The 20,011-nt window shown below is 35.4% G+C and overlaps 5 non-coding genes across 5 annotated transcripts; all 5 read right to left on the bottom strand.

Moving 5' to 3' along the window:
* Positions 1-7,819: 7,819 nt before the first annotated feature.
* Positions 7,820-7,891, bottom strand: TRNAC-GCA (transfer RNA cysteine (anticodon GCA)). The gene has a single exon. It is a non-coding gene; the product is annotated as a tRNA-Cys (tRNA).
* Positions 7,892-10,663: 2,772 nt separating this feature from the next.
* TRNAC-GCA (transfer RNA cysteine (anticodon GCA)) lies at positions 10,664-10,741 on the bottom strand. Its single transcript has one exon. It is a non-coding gene; the product is annotated as a tRNA-Cys (tRNA).
* A 1,834-nt stretch (positions 10,742-12,575) lies between these two features.
* TRNAC-GCA (transfer RNA cysteine (anticodon GCA)) lies at positions 12,576-12,647 on the bottom strand. Its single transcript has one exon. It is a non-coding gene; the product is annotated as a tRNA-Cys (tRNA).
* Positions 12,648-13,530: 883 nt separating this feature from the next.
* Positions 13,531-13,602, bottom strand: TRNAC-GCA (transfer RNA cysteine (anticodon GCA)). The gene has a single exon. It is a non-coding gene; the product is annotated as a tRNA-Cys (tRNA).
* Positions 13,603-15,436: 1,834 nt separating this feature from the next.
* On the bottom strand, positions 15,437-15,508 carry TRNAC-GCA (transfer RNA cysteine (anticodon GCA)). The gene has a single exon. It is a non-coding gene; the product is annotated as a tRNA-Cys (tRNA).
* Positions 15,509-20,011: the final 4,503 nt, after the last annotated feature.

The following is a 20,011-nucleotide window of genomic DNA, read 5'->3' as shown; positions in this document are numbered from 1 at the left end:
GGGTGAATGTAAAACACAGCTTGTATCATATGAAGAAATCCTAAACAGCTTAATGGTGTTTACCTTATGTTTCAGGTGATGATCAGGAGTATTTCAAATGTTGAAATGTGTTGCTCATTACATAAAATGCTAAGATTGTAAATGTTTACTTCAATTTATTTAATTAAAAACATATTTCTACAGGTAAAATAGTTAGACAATGGGGCACCCACATTTGAACTAGGGACCTTTTGATCGGCAATGAAATGCTCTACCCCTGAGCTATACCCCCATTTCTGAAATGTTCACCTTTATTTATTCAGTAATATGTACAAAGTGGAAGCAACATGCAATCACCATCAAAGCAATGCATTTTCAGCCACCAAACCCTCCTTATAAGTATATGGGGTGCAAAGGATATCCTTTATCTGCCTTGGTAAAATACAGTGAGGTTTCCATTGCAAGAATTCATACATTTCGTAGAACATGTAGATCTTGGAACATGGAAAAAAAATCTTTTGTCAAATGCACATATTCTGCAAAATGTAACTGCTTCTCTACTGCAGTTTGTTGATTTTGTGCTAAGAGCATAGTTAAACCCAATTGTTCATTCTTTTGTATATGAAATGATGATATATCTTATTGTTTCTTACAGTGCATTGGGTTGAAAAACATTTGAACAGGATCTATTGAAGAGGGTATATGGTTATGAAACAGGGACTTCTTGAACTACACTCCTACGCTCTACCACTGACATAAACCCTTGAATGTTGAAAACTGCCCTTTTTAAAAAAGGTGATAGAGTGGATGACTCTATGGAACTTGTAGGACGAATGACATCAGTGCACTTCTGGTCAGCTGTAAAAATTAATAAATTTCATTAAAGGCATGTTATTGGTTTCCACCACAGTTTTATAACATTCATATGAGCTTCCAATGGACTATTTCAAACTGATCATATCACCAGTAGAACTTGGGTGAATGTAAAACACAGCTTGTATCATATGAAGAAATCCTAAACAGCTTAATGGTGTTTACCCTATGTTTCACGTGATGATCAGGAGTATTTCAAATATAGAAATGTGTTGCTTATTACATAAAATGCTAAGATTGTAAATGTTTACTTCAATTTATTTAATTAAAAACATATTTCTACAGGTAAAACAGTTGGACAAGGGGGCACCCAGATTTGAACTAGGGACCTCTTGATCTGCAGTCAAATGCTCTACCCCTGAGCTATAACCCCAATTCTGAAATGTTCACCTGTATTTATTCAGTAATATGTACAAAGTGGAAGCAACATGCAATCACCGTCAAAGCAATGCATTTGCAGCCACCAAACCCTCCTTATAAGTATAAGGGGTACAAAAGATGTCCTTTATCTGCCTTGGTAAAATACAGTGAGGTTTCCAGTGCAAGAATTCATACATTTCTTGTCACATGTAGATCTTGGAACATGGAAAAAAAACTTTTTGTCAAATGCACAAAATCTGCAAAACGTAACTGGTTCTGTACTGAAGTTTGTTGATTTTGTGCTAAGAGCATAGTTAAACCCAATTGTTCATTGTTTTGTATAAGAAATGATGATATATTTTATTGTTTCTTACAGTGCATTGGGTTGAAAAACATTTTAACAGGATCTATTGAAGAGGGTATATGGTTATGAAACAGGGACTTCTTGAACTGCACTCCTACCCTCTACCACTGACATAAACCCTTGAATGCTGAAAACCGCCCTTTTTTAAAAAAGTGATAGAGTGGGTGACTGTATGGAACTTGTAGAACTAATGACATCAGTGCACTTCTGGTCAGCTGTACAAATTAATACATTTCATTAAGGGCATATTATTGGTTTCCTCCACAGTTTTATAGCATTCATATGCGCTTCCAATGGACTATTTCAAACTGATAATATCACCAGTAGAACTTGGGTGAATGAAATACACAGCTTGTATCATATGAAGAAATCCGAAACAGCTTAATGGTGTTTACCCTATGTTTCCGGAGATGATCAGGAGTATTTCAAATGGAGAAATGTGTTGCTCATTACATAAAATTCTAAGATTGTAAATGTTTTCTTCAATTTATTTAATTAAGCAAATATTTCTACAGATAAAACAGTTGGACAAGGGGGCACCCAGATTTGAATTAGGGACCTCTTCATCTGCAGTCAAATGCTCTACCACTGAGCTATACCTGCAGTTCTAAAATGTTCACCTTTATTAATTCAGTAATATGTACAAAGTGCAAGCAACATGCAATCACCATTAAAGCAATGCATTTTCAGCCACCAAACCCTCCATATAAGTATATGGGGTGCGAAGGATGTCCTTTATCTGCCTTGGTAAAATACAGTGAGGTTTCCATTGCAAGAATTCATACATTTCGTATCACATGTAGATCTTGGAACATGGAAAAAAAAACTTTTGTCAAATGCACAAATTCTGCAAAATGTAACTGCTTCTCTACTGCAGTTTGTTGATTTTGTGCTAAGATCATAGTTAAACCCAATTGTTCATTGTTTTATATATGAAATGATGATATATCCTATTGTTTCTTACAGTGCATTGGGTTAACAAACATTTTAACAGGATCTATTGAAGAGGGTATATGGTTATGAAACAGGGACTTCTTGAACTACACTCCTACGCTCTACCACTGACATACACCCTTTAATGTTGAAAACTGCCCTTTTTTAAAAAAAAGTGATAGAGTGCGTGACTGTATGGAACTTGTAGAACTAATGACATCAGTGCACTTCTGGTCAGCTGTACAAATTAATACATTTCATTAAGGGCATATTATTGGTTTCCACCACAGTTTTATAACATTCATATGAGCTTCCAGTGGACTATTTCAAACTGATAATATCACCAGTAGAACTTGGGTAAATGTAATACACAGCTTGTATCATATGAAGAAATCTGAAACAGCTTAATGGTGTTTACCCTATGTTTCAGGAGATGATCAGGAGTATTTCAAATGTAGAAATGTGTTGCTCATTACATAAAATGCTAAGATTGTAAATGTTTTCTTCAATTTATTTAAAACAATATTTCTACAGGTACAACAGTTGGACCAGGGGGCACCCAGATTTGAATTAGCGACCCCTTTATCTGCAGTCAAATGCTCTACCACTGAGCTATACCCCCAATTTGATAATGATCACCTTTATTTATTCAGTAATATGTACAAAGTGGAAGCAACATGCAATCACTATCAAAGCAATGCATTTTCAGCCACCAAACCCTCCTTATAAGTATAAGGGGTGCGAAGGATGTCCTTTATCTGCCTTGGTAAAATACAGTGAGGTCTCCATTTCAAGAATTCATACATTTCGTATCACATGTAGATCTTGGAACATGGAAAAAAAACGTTTGTCAAATGCACAAATTCTGCAAAACGTAACTGCTTCTCTACTGCAGTTTGTTGATTTTGTGCTAAGAGCATAGTTAAACCCAATTGTTCATTGTTTTTATATGAAATGATGATATATCCTATTGTTTCTTACAGTGCATTGGGTTGAAAAACATTTTAACAGGATCTATTGAAGAGGGTAGATGGTTATGAAACAGGGACTTCTTGAACTGCATTCCTACGCTCTACCACTGAGTTAAACCCTTGAATGCTGAAAACTGCCCTTTTTTAAAAAGGTGATAGAGTGGTTGACTGTATGGAACTTGTAGAACTAATGACATCAGTGCAATTCTGGTCAGCTGTACAAATTAATACATTTCATTAAGGGCATATTATTGGTAACCACCACAGTTTTATAACATTCATATGAGCTTCCAATGGACTATTTCAAACTGATCGTATCACCAGTAGAACTTGGGTGAATGTAAAACACAGCTTGTATCATATGAAGAAATCCTAAACAGCTTAATGGTGTTTACCCTATGTTTCAGGTGATGATCAGGTGTATTTCAAATGTAGAAATGTGTTGCTCATTACATAAAATGCTAAGATTGTAAATGTTTACTTCAATGTATTTAATTAAAAACATATTTCTACCGGTAAAACAGTTGGACAAGGGGGCACCAAGATTTGAACTAGGGACCTTTTGATCTGCAGTGAAATGCTCTACCCCGGAGCTATACCCCATTTCTGAAATGTTCACCTTTATTTATTCAGTAATACGTACAAAGTGGAAGCAACATGCAATCACCATCAAAGCAAAGCATCTTCAGCCACCAAACCCTCCTTAGAAGTATATGGGGTGCGAAGGATGTCCTTTATGTGCCTTGGTAAAATACAGTGAGGTTTCCATTGCAAGAATTCATACAGTTCGTATCACATGTAGATCTTGGAACATGGAAAAAAAATCTTTTGTCAAATGCACAAATTCTGCAAAATGCAACTGCTTCTCTACTGCAGTTTGTTGATTTTGTGCTAAGAGCATAGTTAAACCCAATTGTTCATTCTTTTGTATATGAAATGATGATATATCTTATTGTTTCTTACAGTGCATTGGGTTGAAAAACATTTTAACAGGATCTATTGAAGAGGGTATATGGTTATTAAACGGGGACTTCTTGAACTGCATTCCTACGCTCTACCACTGAGTTAAACCCTTGAATGCTGAAAACTGCCCTTTTTTAAAAAGGTGATAGAGTGGGTGACTGTATGGAACTTGTAGAACTAATGACATCAGTGCACTTCTGGTCAACTGTACAAATTAATACATTTCATTAAGGGCATATTATTGGTTTCCACCACAGTTTTATAACATTCATATGAGCTTCCAATGGACTATTTCAAACTGATAATATCACCAGTAGAACTTGGGTGAATGTAAAACACAGCTTGTATCATACGAAGATATCCTAAACAGTTTCATGGTGTTTACCCCATGTTTCAGGAGATGATCAGGAGTATTTCAAATGTAGAAATGTGTTGCTCATTACATAAAATGCTAAGATTGTAAATGTTTACTTCAATTTATTTAATTAAAAACATATTTCTACAGGTAAAACAGTTGGACAAGGGGGCACCCAGATTTGAACTAGAGACCTTTTAATCTGCAGTGAAATGCTCTACCCCTGAGCTATACCCCCATTTCTGAAATGTTCACCTTTATTTATTCAGTAATATGTACAAAGTGGAAGCAACATGCAATCACCATCAAAGCAATGCATTTTCAGCCACCAAACCCTCCTTATAAGTATAAGGGGTACAAAAGATGTCCTTTATCTGCCTTCGTAAAATACAGTGAGGTTTCCAGTGCAAGAATTCATACATTTCGTGTCACATGTAGATCTTGGAACATGGAAAAAAAAAGCTTTTGTCAAATGCACAAATTCGGCAAAACGTAGCTGCTTCTGTACTGAAGTTTGTTGATTTTGTGCTAAGAGCATAGTTAAACCCAATTGTTCATTGTTTTGTATAAGAAATGATGATATATCTTATAGTTTCTTACAGTGCACTGGGTTGAAAAACATTTTAACAGGATCTATTGAAGAGGGTATATGGTTATGAAACAGGGACTTCTTGAACTGCACCCCTACCCTCTACCACTGACATAAACCCTTGAATGCTGAAAACTGCCCTTTTTTAAAAAAAAGTGATAGGGTGGGTGACTGTATGGAACTTGTAGAACTAATGACATCAGAGCACTTCTGGTCAGCTGTATAAATTAATACATTTCATTAAGGGCATATTATTGGTTTCCACCACAGTTTTATAACATTCATATGAGCTTCCAATGGACTATTTCAAACTGATAATATCACCAGTAGAACTTGGGTGAATGTAAAACACAGCTTATATCATATGAAGAAATCCTAAACAGTTTCATGGTGTTTACCCTATGTTTCCAGAGATGATCAGGAGTATTTCAAATGTAGAAATGTGTTGCTCATTACATACAATGCTGAGATTGTAAATGTTTTCTTCAATTTATTTAAAAACATATTTCTACAGGTAAAACAGTTGAACAAGGGGTCACCCAGATTTGAACTAGGGACCTCTAGATCTGGAGTAAAATGCTCTACCACTAAGCTATACCTCCAGTTCTGAAAAGTTCCCCTTTATTAATTCAGTAATATGTACAAAGTGCAAGCAACATGCAATCACCATCAAAGCAATGCATTTGCAGCCACCAAACCCTCCTTATAAGTATATGAGGTGCAAAAGATGTCCTTTATCTGCCTTGGTAAAATACAGTGAGGTTTCCATTGCAAGAATTCATACATTTCGTATCACTTGTAGATCTTGGAACATGGAAAAAAACTTTTGTCAAATGCACAAATTCTGCAAAACGTAACTGCTTCTCTACTGCAGTTTGTTGATTTTGGGCTAAGAGCATAGTTAAACCCAATGTTCATTGTTTTGTATATGAAATGATGATATATCCTATTGTTTCTTACAGTGCATTGGGTTGAAAAACATTTTAACAGGATCTATTGAAGAGGGTATATGGTATCAAACTGGGACTTCTTGAACTACACTCCTACGCTCTACCACTGACATAAACCTGTGAATGTTGAAAACTGCCCTTTTTAAAAAAGATGATAGAGTGGGTGACTCTATGGAACTTGTACAACTAATGACATCAGTGCACTTCTGGTCAGCTGTACAAATTAATACATTTCATTAAGGGCATATTATTGGTTTCCACCACAGTTTTATAACATTCATAAGAGCTTCCAATGGACTATTTCAAACTGATCACATCACCAGTAGAACTTGGGTGAATGTAAAACACAGCTTGTATCATATGAAGAAATCCTAAACAGCGTAATGGTGTTTACCCTATGTTCCAGGTGATGATCAGGAGTATTTAAAATGTAGAAATGTGTTGATCATTACATAAAATGCTAAGATTGTAAATGTTTACTTCAATTTATTTAATTAAAAACATATTTCTAGAGGTAAAACAGTTGGACAAGGGGGCACCCAGACATGAACTAGGAACCTTTTGATCTGCAGTGAAATGCTCTACCCATGAGCTGTACCCCCATTTCTGAAATGTTCACTTTTATTTATTCAGTAATATGTACAAAGTGGAAGCAACATGCAATCACCATCAAAGCAAAGCATTTTCAGCCACCAAACCCTCCTTATAGGTATATGGGGTGCGAAGGATGTTCTTTATCTGCCTTGGTAAAATACAGTGAGGTTTCCATTGCAAGAATTCATACATTTCGTATCACATGTAGATCTTGGAACATGGAAAAAAAATCTTTTGTCAAATGCACAAATTCTGCAAAATGTAACTGCTTCTCTACTGCAGTTTGTTGATTTTGTGCTAAGAGCATAGTTAAACCCAATTGTTCATTCTTTTGTATATGAAATGATGATATATCTTATTGTTTCTTACCATGCATTGGGTTGACAAACATTTTAACAGGATCTATTGAAGAGGGTATATGGTTATGAAACAGGGACTTCTTGAACTGCATTCCTACGCTCTACCACTGAGTTAAACCCTTAAATGCTGAAAACTGCCCTTGTTTAAAAAGGTGATAGAGTGGGTGACTGTATGGAACTTGTAGAACTAATGACATCAGTGCACTTCTGGTCAGCTGTACAAATTAATACAGTTCATTAAGGGCATGTTATTGGTTTCCACCACAGTTTTATAACATTCATATGAGCTTCCAATGGACTATTTCAAACTGATAATATCACCAGTAGAACTTGGGTGAATGTAAAACACAGCTTGTATCATATGAAGAAATCCTAAAAAGTTTCATGGTGTTTACCCTATGTTTCAGGAGGTGATCAGGAGTATTTGAAATGTAGAAATGTGTTGCTCATTACATAAAATGCTAAGATTGTAAATGTTTTCTTCAATTTATTTAATTAAAAATATTTCTACAGGTAAAACAGTTGGACAAGGGGGCACCCAGATTTGAACTAGGGACCTCTTGATCTGCAGTCAAATGCTCTACCACTGAGCTATACCCCCAGTTCTTAAATGTTCATCTTTATTAATTCAGTAATATGTACAAAGTGCAAGCAACATGCAATCACCATCAAAGCAATGCATTTTCAGCCACCAAACCCTCCTTATAAGTATATGGGGTGCGAAGGATGTCCTTTATCTGCCTTGGTAAAATACAGTAAGGTTTCCATTGCAAGAATTCATACATTTCGTATCACATGTAGATCTTGGAACATGGAAAAAAAATCTTTTGTCAAATGCACAAATTCTGAAAAATGTAACTGCTTCTCTACTGCAGTTTGTTGATTTTGTGCTAAGAGCATAGTTAAACCCAATTGTTCATTGTTTTGTATATGAAATGATTATATATCTTATTGTTTCTTACAGTGCATTGGGTTGAAAAACATTTAACAGGATCTATTGAAGAGGGTATATGGTTATGAAACAGGGACTTCTTGAACTACACTCCTACGCTCTACCACTGACATAAACCCTTGAATGTTGAAAACTGCCCTTTTTTAAAAAGGTGATAGAGTGGGTGACTCTATGGAACTTGTAGAACTAATGGCATCAGTGCACTTCTGGTCAGCTGTACAAATTAATACATTTCATTAAGGGCATATTATTGGTTTCCACCACAGTTTTATAACATTCATATGAGCTTCTAATGGACTATTTCAAACTGGTAATATCACCAGTAGAACTTGGGTGAATGTCAAACACAGCTTGTATCATATGAAGAAATCCTAAACAGTTTCATGGTGTTTACCCTATGTTTCAGGAGATGATCAGGAGTATTTCTAATGTAGAAATGTGTTGCTCATTACATAAAATGCTAAGATTGTAAATGTTTTCTTCAATTAAAAACATTTTTCTACAGGTAAAACAGTTGGACAAGGGGGCACCCAGATTTGAACTAGGGACCTTTAGATCTGCAGTGAAATGCTTTACCCCTGAGCTATACCCCCATTTCTGAAATGTTCTCTTTTATTTATTCAGTAATATGTACAAAGTGGAAGCAACATGCAATCACCATCAAAGCAATGCATTTTCAGCCACCAAACCCTCCTTATAAGTATAAGGGGTACAAAAGATGTCCTTTATCTGCCTTGGTAAAATGCAGTGAGGTTTCCATTGCAAGAATTTATACATTTTGTATCACATGTAGATCTTGGAACATGGAAAAAAAAACGTTTGTCAAATGCACAAATTCTGCAAAACGTAACTGCTTCTCTACTGCATTTTGTTGATTTTGTGCTAAGAGCATAGTTAAACCCAATTGTTCATTGTTTTTTATATGAAATGATGATATATCCTATTGTTTCTTACAGTGCATTGGGTTGAAAAACATTTTAACAGGATCTATTGAAGAGGGTATATGGTTATGAACCAGGGACTTCTTGAAAAGCGCTCCTACGCTCTACCACTGACATAAACCCTTGAATGCTGAAAACTGCCCTTTTTTAAAAAGGTGATAGAGTGGGTGACTGTATGGAACTTGTAGAACTAATGACATCAGTGCACTTCTGGTCAGCTGTACAAATTAATACATTTCATTAAGGGCATATTATTGGTTTCCACCACAGTTTTATAACATTCATATGAGCTTCCAATGGACTATTTCAAACTGATCATATCACCAGTAGAACTTGGGTGAATGTAAAACACAGCTTGTATCATATGAAGAAATCCTAAACAGTTTCATGGTGTTTACCCTATGTTTCAGGAGATAATCAGGAGTATTTCTAATGTAGAAATGTGTTGCTCATTACATAAAATGCTAAGATTGTAAATGTTTTCTTCAATTTATTTAATTAGAAAAATATTTCTACAGGTAAAACAGTTGAACAAGGGGGCACCCAGTTTTGAACTAGGGAAATCTTGATCTGCAGTCAAATGCTCTACCACTGAGCTATACCCCAGTTCTGAAAAGTTTGCCTTTATTAATTCAGTAATATGTACAAAGTACAAGCAACATGCAATCACCATCAAAGCAATGCATTTTCAGCCACAAAACCCTCCTTATAAGTGTATGGGGTGCGAAGGATGTCCTTTATCTGCCTTGGTAAAATACAGTGAGGTTTCCATAGCAAGACTTCATACATTTCTTATCACATGTAGATCTTGGAACATGGAAAAAAAACTTTTGTCAAATGCACAAATTCTGAAAAACGTAACTGCTTCTCTACTGCAGTTTGTTGATTTTGTGCTAAGAGCATAGTTAAACCCAATTGTTCATTGTTTTTTATATGAAATGATTATATATCCTATTGTTTCTTACAGTGCATTGGGTTGAAAAACATTTTAACAGGATCTATTGAAGTGGGTATATGGTTATGAAACAGGGACTTCTTGAACTGCACTCCTACCCTCTACCACTGACATAAACCCTTGAATGCTGAAAACTGCTCTTTTTTAAAAAGGTGATAGAGTGGGTGACTGTATGGAACTTGTAGAACTAATGACATCAGTGCACTTCTGGTCAGCTGTACAAATTAATACATTTCATTAAGGGCATATTATTGGTTTCCACCACAGTTTTATAACATTCATATGTGCTTCCAATGGACTATTTCAAACTGATAATATCACCAGTAGAACTTGGGTGAATGTAATACACAGCTTGTATCATACGAAGAAATCTGAAACAGCTTAATGGTGTTTACCCTAAGTTTCCAGAGATGATCAGGAGTATTTCAAATGTAGAAATGTGTTGCTCATTACATAAAATGCTAAGATTGTAAATGTTTTCTTCAATTTATTTAATTAAAAAAATATTTCTACAGGTAAAACAGTTGGACAACGGGGCACCCAGATTTGAACTAGGGACCTCTTGATCTGCAGTCAAATGCTCTACCACTGAGCTATACCCCCAGTTCTAAAATGTTCACCTTTATTCATTCAGTAATATGTACAAAGTGCAAGCAACATGCAATCACCATCAAAGCAATGCATTTTCAGCCACCAAACCCTCCTTATAAGTATATGGGGTGCGAAGGATGTCCTTTATCTGCCTTGGTAAAATACAGTGAGGTTTCCATTGCAAGAATTCATACATTTCGTATCACATGTAGATCTTGGAACATGGAAAAAAAACTTTTGTCAAATGCACAAATTCTGCAAAACGTAACTGCTTCTCTACTGCAGTTTGTTGATTTTGTGCTAAGAGCATAGTTAAACCCAATTATTCATTGTTTTTTATATGAAATGATGATATATCCTATTGTTTCTTACAGTGCATTGGGTTGAAAAACATTTTAACAGGATCTATTGAAGAGGGTATATGGTTATGAAACAGGGACTTCTTGAAGTGCACTCCTACCCTCTACCACTGACATAAACCCTTGAATGCTGAAAACTGCTCTTTTTTAAAAAGGTGATAGAGTGGGTGACCGTATGGAACTTGTAGAACTAATGACATCAGTGCACTTCTGGTCAGCTCTACAAACTAATACATTTCATTAAGGGCATATTATTGGTTTCCACCACAGTTTTATAACATTCAAATGATCTTCCAATGGACTTTTTCAAACTGATAATATCACAAGTAGAACTTGGGTGAATGTAAAACACAGCTTGTATCATATGAAGAAATCCTAAACAGTTTCATGGTGTTTACCCTATGTTTCAGGAGATGATCAGGAGTATTTCAAATGTAGAAATGTGTTGCTCATTACATAAAATGCTAAGATTGTAAATGTTTTCTTCAATTTATTTAATTAAGAAAATATTTCTACAGGTAAAACAGTTGGACAAGGGGGTACCCAGATTTGAACTAGGGACCTCTTGATCTGCAGTCAAATGCTCTACCCCTGAGCTATAACCCCAATTCCGAAATGTGCACCTTTATTTATTCAGTAATATGTACAAAGTGGAAGCAACATGCAATCACCATCAAAGCAATGCATTTGCAGCCACCAAACCCTCCTTATAAGTATAAGGGGTACAAAATATGTACTTTATCTGCCTTGGTAAAATACAGTGAGGTTTCCAGTGCAAGAATTCATACATTTCGTATCACATGTAGATATTGGAACATGGGAAAAAAACGTTTGTCAAATGCACAAATTCTGCAAAACGTAACTGCTTCTCTATTGTAGTTTGTTGATTTTGTGCTAAGAGCATAGTTAAACCCAATTTTTCATTGTTTTTTATATGAAATGATATTATATCCTATTGTTTCTTACAGTGCATTGGGTTGAAAAACATTTTAACAGGATCTATTGAAGAGGGTATATGGTTATTAAACAGGGACTTCTTGAAGTGCACTCCTACCCTCTACCACTGACATAAACCCTTGAATGCTGAAAACTGCTCTTTTTTAAAAAGGTGATAGAGTGGGTGACTATATGGAACTTGTAGAACTAATGACATCAGTTCACTTCTGGTCAGCTGTACAAATTAATACATTTCATTAAAGGCATATTATTGGTTTCCACCACAGTTTTATAACATTCATATGTGCTTCCAATGGACTATTTCAAACTGATAATATCACCAGTAGAACTTGGGTGAATGTAATACACAGCGTGTATCATACGAAGAAATCTGAAACAGCTTAATGGTGTTTACCCTATGTTTCCAGAGATGATCAGGAGTATTTCAAATGTAGAAATGTGTTGCTCATTACATACAATGCTAAGATTGTAAATGTTTTCTTCAATTTACTTAATTAAAAAAATATTTCTACAGGTAAAACAGTTGGACAAGGGGGCACCCAGATTTGAACTAGGGACCTCTTGATCTGCAGTCAAATGCTCTACCACTGAGCTATACCCCCAGTTCTAAAATGCTCACCTTTATTCATTCAGTAATATGTACAAAGTGCAAGCAACATGCAATCACCATCAAAGCAATGCATTTTCAGCCACCAAACCCTCCTTATAAGTATATGGGGTGCGAAGGATGTCCTTTATCTGCCTTGGTAAAATACAGTGAGGTTTCCATTGCAAGAATTCATACATTTCGTATCACATGTAGATCTTGGAACATGGAAAAAAAATCTTTTGTCAAATGCACAAATTCTGCAAAACATAACTGCTTCTCTACTGCAGTTTGTTGATTTTGTGCTAAGAGCATAGTTAAACCCAATTATTCATTGTGTTTTATATGAAATGATGATATATCCTATTGTTTCTTACAGTGCATTGGGTTGAAAAACATTTTAACAGGATCTATTGAAGAGGGTATATGGTTATGAAACAGGGACTTTTTGAAGTGCACTCCTAACCTCTACCACTGACATAAACCCTTGAATGCTGAAAACTGCTCTTTTTTAAAAAGGTGATAGAGTGGGTGACCGTATGGAACTTGTAGAACTAATGACATCAGTGCACTTCTGGTCAGCTGTACAAATTAATACATTTCAATAAAGGGCATATTATTGGTTTCCTCCACAGTTTTATAGCATTCATATGCGCTTCCAATGGACTATTTCAAACTGATAATATCACCAGTAGAACTTGGGTGAATGAAATACACAGCTTGTATCATATGAAGAAATCCGAAACAGCTTAATGGTGTTTACCCTATGTTTCCGGAGATGATCAGGAGTATTTCAAATGTAGAAATGTGTTGCTCATTACATAAAATGCTAAGATTGTAAATGTTTTCTTCAATTTATTTAATTAAAAAAATATTTCTACAGGTAAAACAGTTGGACAAGGGGGTACCCAGATTTGAACTAGGGACCTCTTGATATGCAGTCAAATGCTCTACCACTGAGCTATACCCCCAGTTCCGAAACGTTCACCTTTATTTATTCAGTAATATGTACAAAGTGGAAGCAACATGCAATCACCATCAAAACAATGCATTTTCAGCCACCAAACCCTCCTTATAAGCATAAGGGGTACAAAAGATGTCCTTTATCTGCCTTTGTAAAATACAGTGAGCTTTCCAGTGCAAGAATTCATACATTTCGTATCACATGTAGATCTTGGAACATGGAAAAAAAAACTTTTGTCAAATGCACAAATTCTGCAAAACGTAACTGCTTCTCTACTGCAATTTGTTGATTTTGTGCTAAGAGCATAGTTAAACCCAATTGTTCATTGTTTTGTATATGAAATGATGAGATATCTTATTGTTTCTTACAGTGCATTGGGTTGAAAAACATTTTAACAGGATCTATTGAAGAGGGTATATGGTTATGAAACAGGGACTTCTTGAACTGCACTCCTACCCTCTACCACTGACATAAACCCTTGAATGCTGAAAACTGCCCTTTTTTAAAAAGGTGATAGAGTGGGTGACTGTATGGAACTTGTAGAACTAATGACATCAGTGCACTTCTGGTCAGCTGTACAAATTAATACATTTCATTAAGGGCATATTATTGGTTTCCACCACAGTTTTATAACATTCATAAGAGCTTCCAATGGACTATTTCAAACTGATCATATCACCAGTAGAACTTGGGTGAATGTAAAACACAGCTTGTATCATATGAAGAAATCCTAAACAGCGTAATGGTGTTTACCCTATGTTCCAGGTGATGATCAGGAGTATTTCAAATGTAGAAATGTGTTGCTCATTACATAAAATGCTAAGATTGTAAATGTTTACTTCAATTTATTTAATTAAAAACATATTTCTAGAGGTAAAACAGTTGGACAAGGGGGCACCCAGATATGAACTAGGAACCTTTTGATCTGCAGTGAAATGCTCTACCCATGAGCTGTACCCCCATTTCTGAAATGTTCACTTTTATTTATTCAGTAATATGTACAAAGTGGAAGCAACATGCAATCACCATCAAAGCAAAGCATTTTCAGCCACCAAACCCTCCTTATAGGTATATGGGGTGCGAAGGATGTTCTTTATCTGCCTTGGTAAAATACAGTGAGGTTTCCATTGCAAGAATTCATACATTTCGTATCACATGGAGATCTTGGAACATGGAAAAAAAATCTTTTGTCAAATGCACAAATTCTGCAAAATGTAACTGCTTCTCTACTGCAGTTTGTTGATTTTGTGCTAAGAGCATAGTTAAACCCAATTGTTCATTCTTTTGTATATGAAATGATGATATATCTTATTGTTTCTTACCATGCATTGGGTTGACAAACATTTTAACAGGATCTATTGAAGAGGGTATATGGTTATGAAACAGGGACTTCTTGAACTGCATTCCTACGCTCTACCACTGAGTTAAACCCTTAAATGCTGAAAACTGCCCTTGTTTAAAAAGGTGATAGAGTGGGTGACTGTATGGAACTTGTAGAACTAATGACATCAGTGCACGTCTGGTCAGCTGTACAAATTAATACAGTTCATTAAGGGCATGTTATTGGTTTCCACCACAGTTTTATAACATTCATATGAGCTTCCAATGGACTATTTCAAACTGATAATATCACCAGTAGAACTTGGGTGAATGTAAAACACAGCTTGTATCATATGAAGAAATCCTAAAAAGTTTCATGGTGTTTACCCTATGTTTCAGGAGGTGATCAGGAGTATTTGAAATGTAGAAATGTGTTGCTCATTACATAAAATGCTAAGATTGTAAATGTTTTCTTCAATTTATTTAATTAAAAATATTTCTACAGGTAAAACAGTTGGACAAGGGGGCACCCAGATTTGAACTAGGGACCTCTTGATCTGCAGTCAAATGCTCTACCACTGAGCTATACCCCCAGTTCTTAAATGTTCATCTTTATTAATTCAGTAATATGTACAAAGTGCAAGCAACATGCAATCACCATCAAAGCAATGCATTTTCAGCCACCAAACCCTCCTTATAAGTATATGGGGTGCGAAGGATGTCCTTTATCTGCCTTGGTAAAATACAGTGAGGTTTCCATTGCAAGAATTCATACATTTCGTATCACATGTAGATCTTGGAACATGGAAAAAAAACTTTTGTCAAATGCACAAATTCTGCAAAACGTAACTGTTTCTCTACTGCATTTTGTTGATTTTGTGCTAAGAGCATAGTTAAACCCAATTGTTCATTGTTTTGTATATGAAATGATGATATATCCTATTGTTTCTTCCAGTGCATTGGGTTGAAAAACATTTTAACAGGATCTATTGAAGAGGGTATATGGTTATGAAACAGGGACTTCTTGAACTACACTCCTACGCTCTACCACTGACATAAACCCTTGAATGTTGAAAACTGACCTTTTTTAAAAAGGTGATAGAGTGGGTGACTGTATGGAACTTGTAGAACTAATGACATCAGTGCACTTCTGGTCAGCTGTACAAATTAATACATTTCATTAAGGGCATATTATTGGTTTCCACCACCATTTTATAACATTCATAAGATTTTCCAATGGACTATTTCAAACTGATCATATCACCAGTAGAACTTGGGTGAATGTAAAACACAGCTTGTATCATATGAAGAAATCCTAAACAGCTTAATGGTGTTTACCCTATGTTTCAGGAGATGATCAGGTGTATTTCAAATGTAGAAATGTGTTGCTCATTACATAAAATGCTAAAATTGTAAATGTTTTCTTCAATTTATTTAATGAAACATTTCTACAGGTACAACAGTTGAACAAGGGGGCCCCCGGATTAGAACTAAGGACCTCTTGATCTGCAGTCAAATGCTCTACCACTGAGCTATACCCCCATTTCTGAAATGTTTACCTTTATTTATTCAGTAATATGTACAAAGTGGAAGCAACATGCAATCACCATCAAATCAATGCATTTTCAGCCACCAAACCCTCCTTATAAGTATAAGGGGTACAAAAGATGTCCTTTATCTGCCTTGGTAAAATACAGTGAGGTTTTCATTGCAAGAATTCATACATTTCGTATCACATGTAGATCTTGGAACATGGAAAAAAAACTTTGTCAAATGCACAAATTCTGCAAAAAGTAACTGTTTCTCTACTGCATTTTTTTGATTTTGTGCTAAGAGCATAGTTAAACCCAATTGTTCATTGTTTTGTATATGAAATGATAATATATCTTATTGTTTCTTACAGTGCATTGGGTTGAAAAATATTTAACAGGATCTATTGAAGAGGGTATATGGTTATGGAACAGGGACGTCTTGAACTACACTCCTACGCTCTACCACTGACATAAACCCTTGAATGTTGAATACTGCCTTTTTTTAAAAAGGTGATAGAGTGGGTGACTCTATGGAACTTGTAGAACTAATGACATCAGTGCACTTCTGGTCAGCTGTACAAATTAATAGATTTCATTAAGGGCATATTATTGGTTTCCACCACAGTTTTATAACATTCATAAGAGCTTCCAATGGACTATTTCAAACTGTTCATATCACCAGTAGAACTTGGGTGAATGTAAAACACAGCTTGTATCATATGAAGAAATCCTAAACAGCTTAATGGTGTTTACCCTATGTTTCAGGTGATGATCAGGAGTATTTCAAATGTAGAAATGTGCTGCTCATTACATAAAATGCTAAGATTGTAAATGTTTACTTCAATTTATTTAATTAAAAACACATTTCTACAGGTAAAACAGTTGGACAAGGGGGCACCCAGATTTGAACTAGGGACATTTTGATCTGCAGTGAAATGCTCTACCTCTGAGCTATACCCCCATTTCTGAAATGTTCACCTTTATTTATTCAGTAATATGTACAAAGTGGAAGCAACATGCAATCACCATCAAAGCAAAGCATTTTCAGCCACCAAACCCTCCTTATAAGTATATGGGGTGCGAAGGATGTCCTTTATCTGCCTTGGTAAAATACAGTGAGGTTTCCATTGCAAGAATTCATACATTTCGTATCACATGTAGATCTTGGAACATGGAAAAAAATCTTTTGTCAAATGCACAAATTCTGCAAAATGTAACTGCTTCTCTACTGCAGTTTGTTGATTTTGTGCTAAGAGCATAGTTAAACCCAATTGTTCATTCTTTTGTATATGAAATGATGATATATCTTATTGTTTCTTACAGTGCATTGGGTTGAAAAACATTTTAACAGGATCTATTGAAGAGGGTATATGGTTATGAAACAGGGACTTCTTGAACTGCATTCCTACGCTCTACCACTGAGTTAAACCCTTGAATGCTGAAAACTGCCCTTTTTTAAAAAGGTGATAGAGTGGGTGACTGTATGGAACTTGTAGAACTAATGACATCAGAGCACTTCTGGTCAGCTGTATAAATTAATACATTTCATTAAGGGCATATTATTGGTTTCCACCACAGTTTTATAACATTCATAAGAGCTTCCAATGGACTATTTCAAACTGATCATATCACCAGTAGAACTTGGGTGAATGTAAAACACAGCTTGTATCATATGAAGAAATCCTAAACAGCTTAATGGTGTTTACCTTATGTTTCAGGTGATGATCAGGAGTATTTCAAATGTTGAAATGTGTTGCTCATTACATAAAATGCTAAGATTGTAAATGTTTACTTCAATTTATTTAATTAAAAACATATTTCTACAGGTAAAATAGTTAGACAATGGGGCACCCACATTTGAACTAGGGACCTTTTGATCGGCAATGAAATGCTCTACCCCTGAGCTATACCCCCATTTCTGAAATGTTCACCTTTATTTATTCAGTAATATGTACAAAGTGGAAGCAACATGCAATCACCATCAAAGCAATGCATTTTCAGCCACCAAACCCTCCTTATAAGTATATGGGGTGCAAAGGATATCCTTTATCTGCCTTGGTAAAATACAGTGAGGTTTCCATTGCAAGAATTCATACATTTCGTAGAACATGTAGATCTTGGAACATGGAAAAAAAATCTTTTGTCAAATGCACATATTCTGCAAAATGTAACTGCTTCTCTACTGCAGTTTGTTGATTTTGTGCTAAGAGCATAGTTAAACCCAATTGTTCATTCTTTTGTATATGAAATGATGATATATCTTATTGTTTCTTACAGTGCATTGGGTTGAAAAACATTTGAACAGGATCTATTGAAGAGGGTATATGGTTATGAAACAGGGACTTCTTGAACTGCATTCCTAGATCTACCACTGAGTTAAACCCTTGAATGCTGAAAACTGCCCTTTTTTAAAAAGGTGATAGAGTGGGTGACTGTATGGAACTTGTAGAACTAATGACATCAGAGCACTTCTGGTCAGCTGTATAAATTAATACATTTCATTAAGGGCATATTATTGGTTTCCACCACAGTTTTATAACATTCATAAGAGCTTTCAATGGACTATTTCAAACTGATCATATCACCAGTAGAACTTGGGTGAATGTAAAACACAGCTTGTATCATATGAAGAAATCCTAAACAGCTTAATGGTGTTTACCCTATGTTTCAGGTGATGATCAGGAGTATTTCAAATGTAGAAATGTGTTGCTCATTACATAAAATGCTAAGATTGTAAATGTTTTCTTCAATTAAAAAAATATTTCTACAGGTGAAACAGTTGAACAAGGGGGCACCCAGATTTGAACTAGGGACCTCTTGATCTGCAGTCAAATGCTCTACCAATGATCTACACCCCCAGTTCTGAAAAGTTCACCTTTAATAATTCAGTAATATGTACAAAGTGCAAGCAACATGCAATCACCATCAAAGCAATGCATTTTCAGCCACCAAACCCTCCTTATAAGTGTATGGGGTGCGAAGGATGTCCTTTATCTGCCTTGGTAAAATACAGTAAGGTTTCCATTGCAAGAATTCATACATTTCGTATCACATGTAGATCTTGGATCATGGAAAGAAAATCTTTTGTCAAATGCACAAATTCTGAAAAATGTAACTGCTTCTCTACTGCAGTTTGTTGATTTCGTGCTAAGAGCATAGTTAAACCCAATTGTTCATTGTTTTGTATATGAAATGATGATATATCTTATTGTTTCTTACAGTGCATTGGGTTGAAAAACATTTAACAGGATCTATTGAAGAGGGTATATGGTTATGAAACAGGGACTTCTTGAACTACACTCCTACGCTCTACCACTGACATAAACCCTTGAATGTTGAAAACTGCCCTTTTTAAAAAAGGTGATAGAGTGGATGACTCTATGGAACTTGTAGAACGAATGACATCAGTGCACTTCTGGTCAGCTGTAAAAATTAATAAATTTCATTAAAGGCATGTTATTGGTTTCCACCACAGTTTTATAACATTCATATGAGCTTCCAATGGACTATTTCAAACTGATCATATCACCAGTAGAACTTGGGTGAATGTAAAACACAGCTTGT

The sequence above is a fragment of the Ambystoma mexicanum genome, chromosome 4q, assembly GCF_040938575.1.
Source record: "Ambystoma mexicanum isolate Mex_15411 chromosome 4q, UKY_AmexF1_1, whole genome shotgun sequence".
Classification (NCBI taxonomy): Eukaryota; Metazoa; Chordata; class Amphibia; order Caudata; family Ambystomatidae; genus Ambystoma; species Ambystoma mexicanum.
This window is presented reverse-complemented; position numbering and strand designations above follow the sequence as displayed.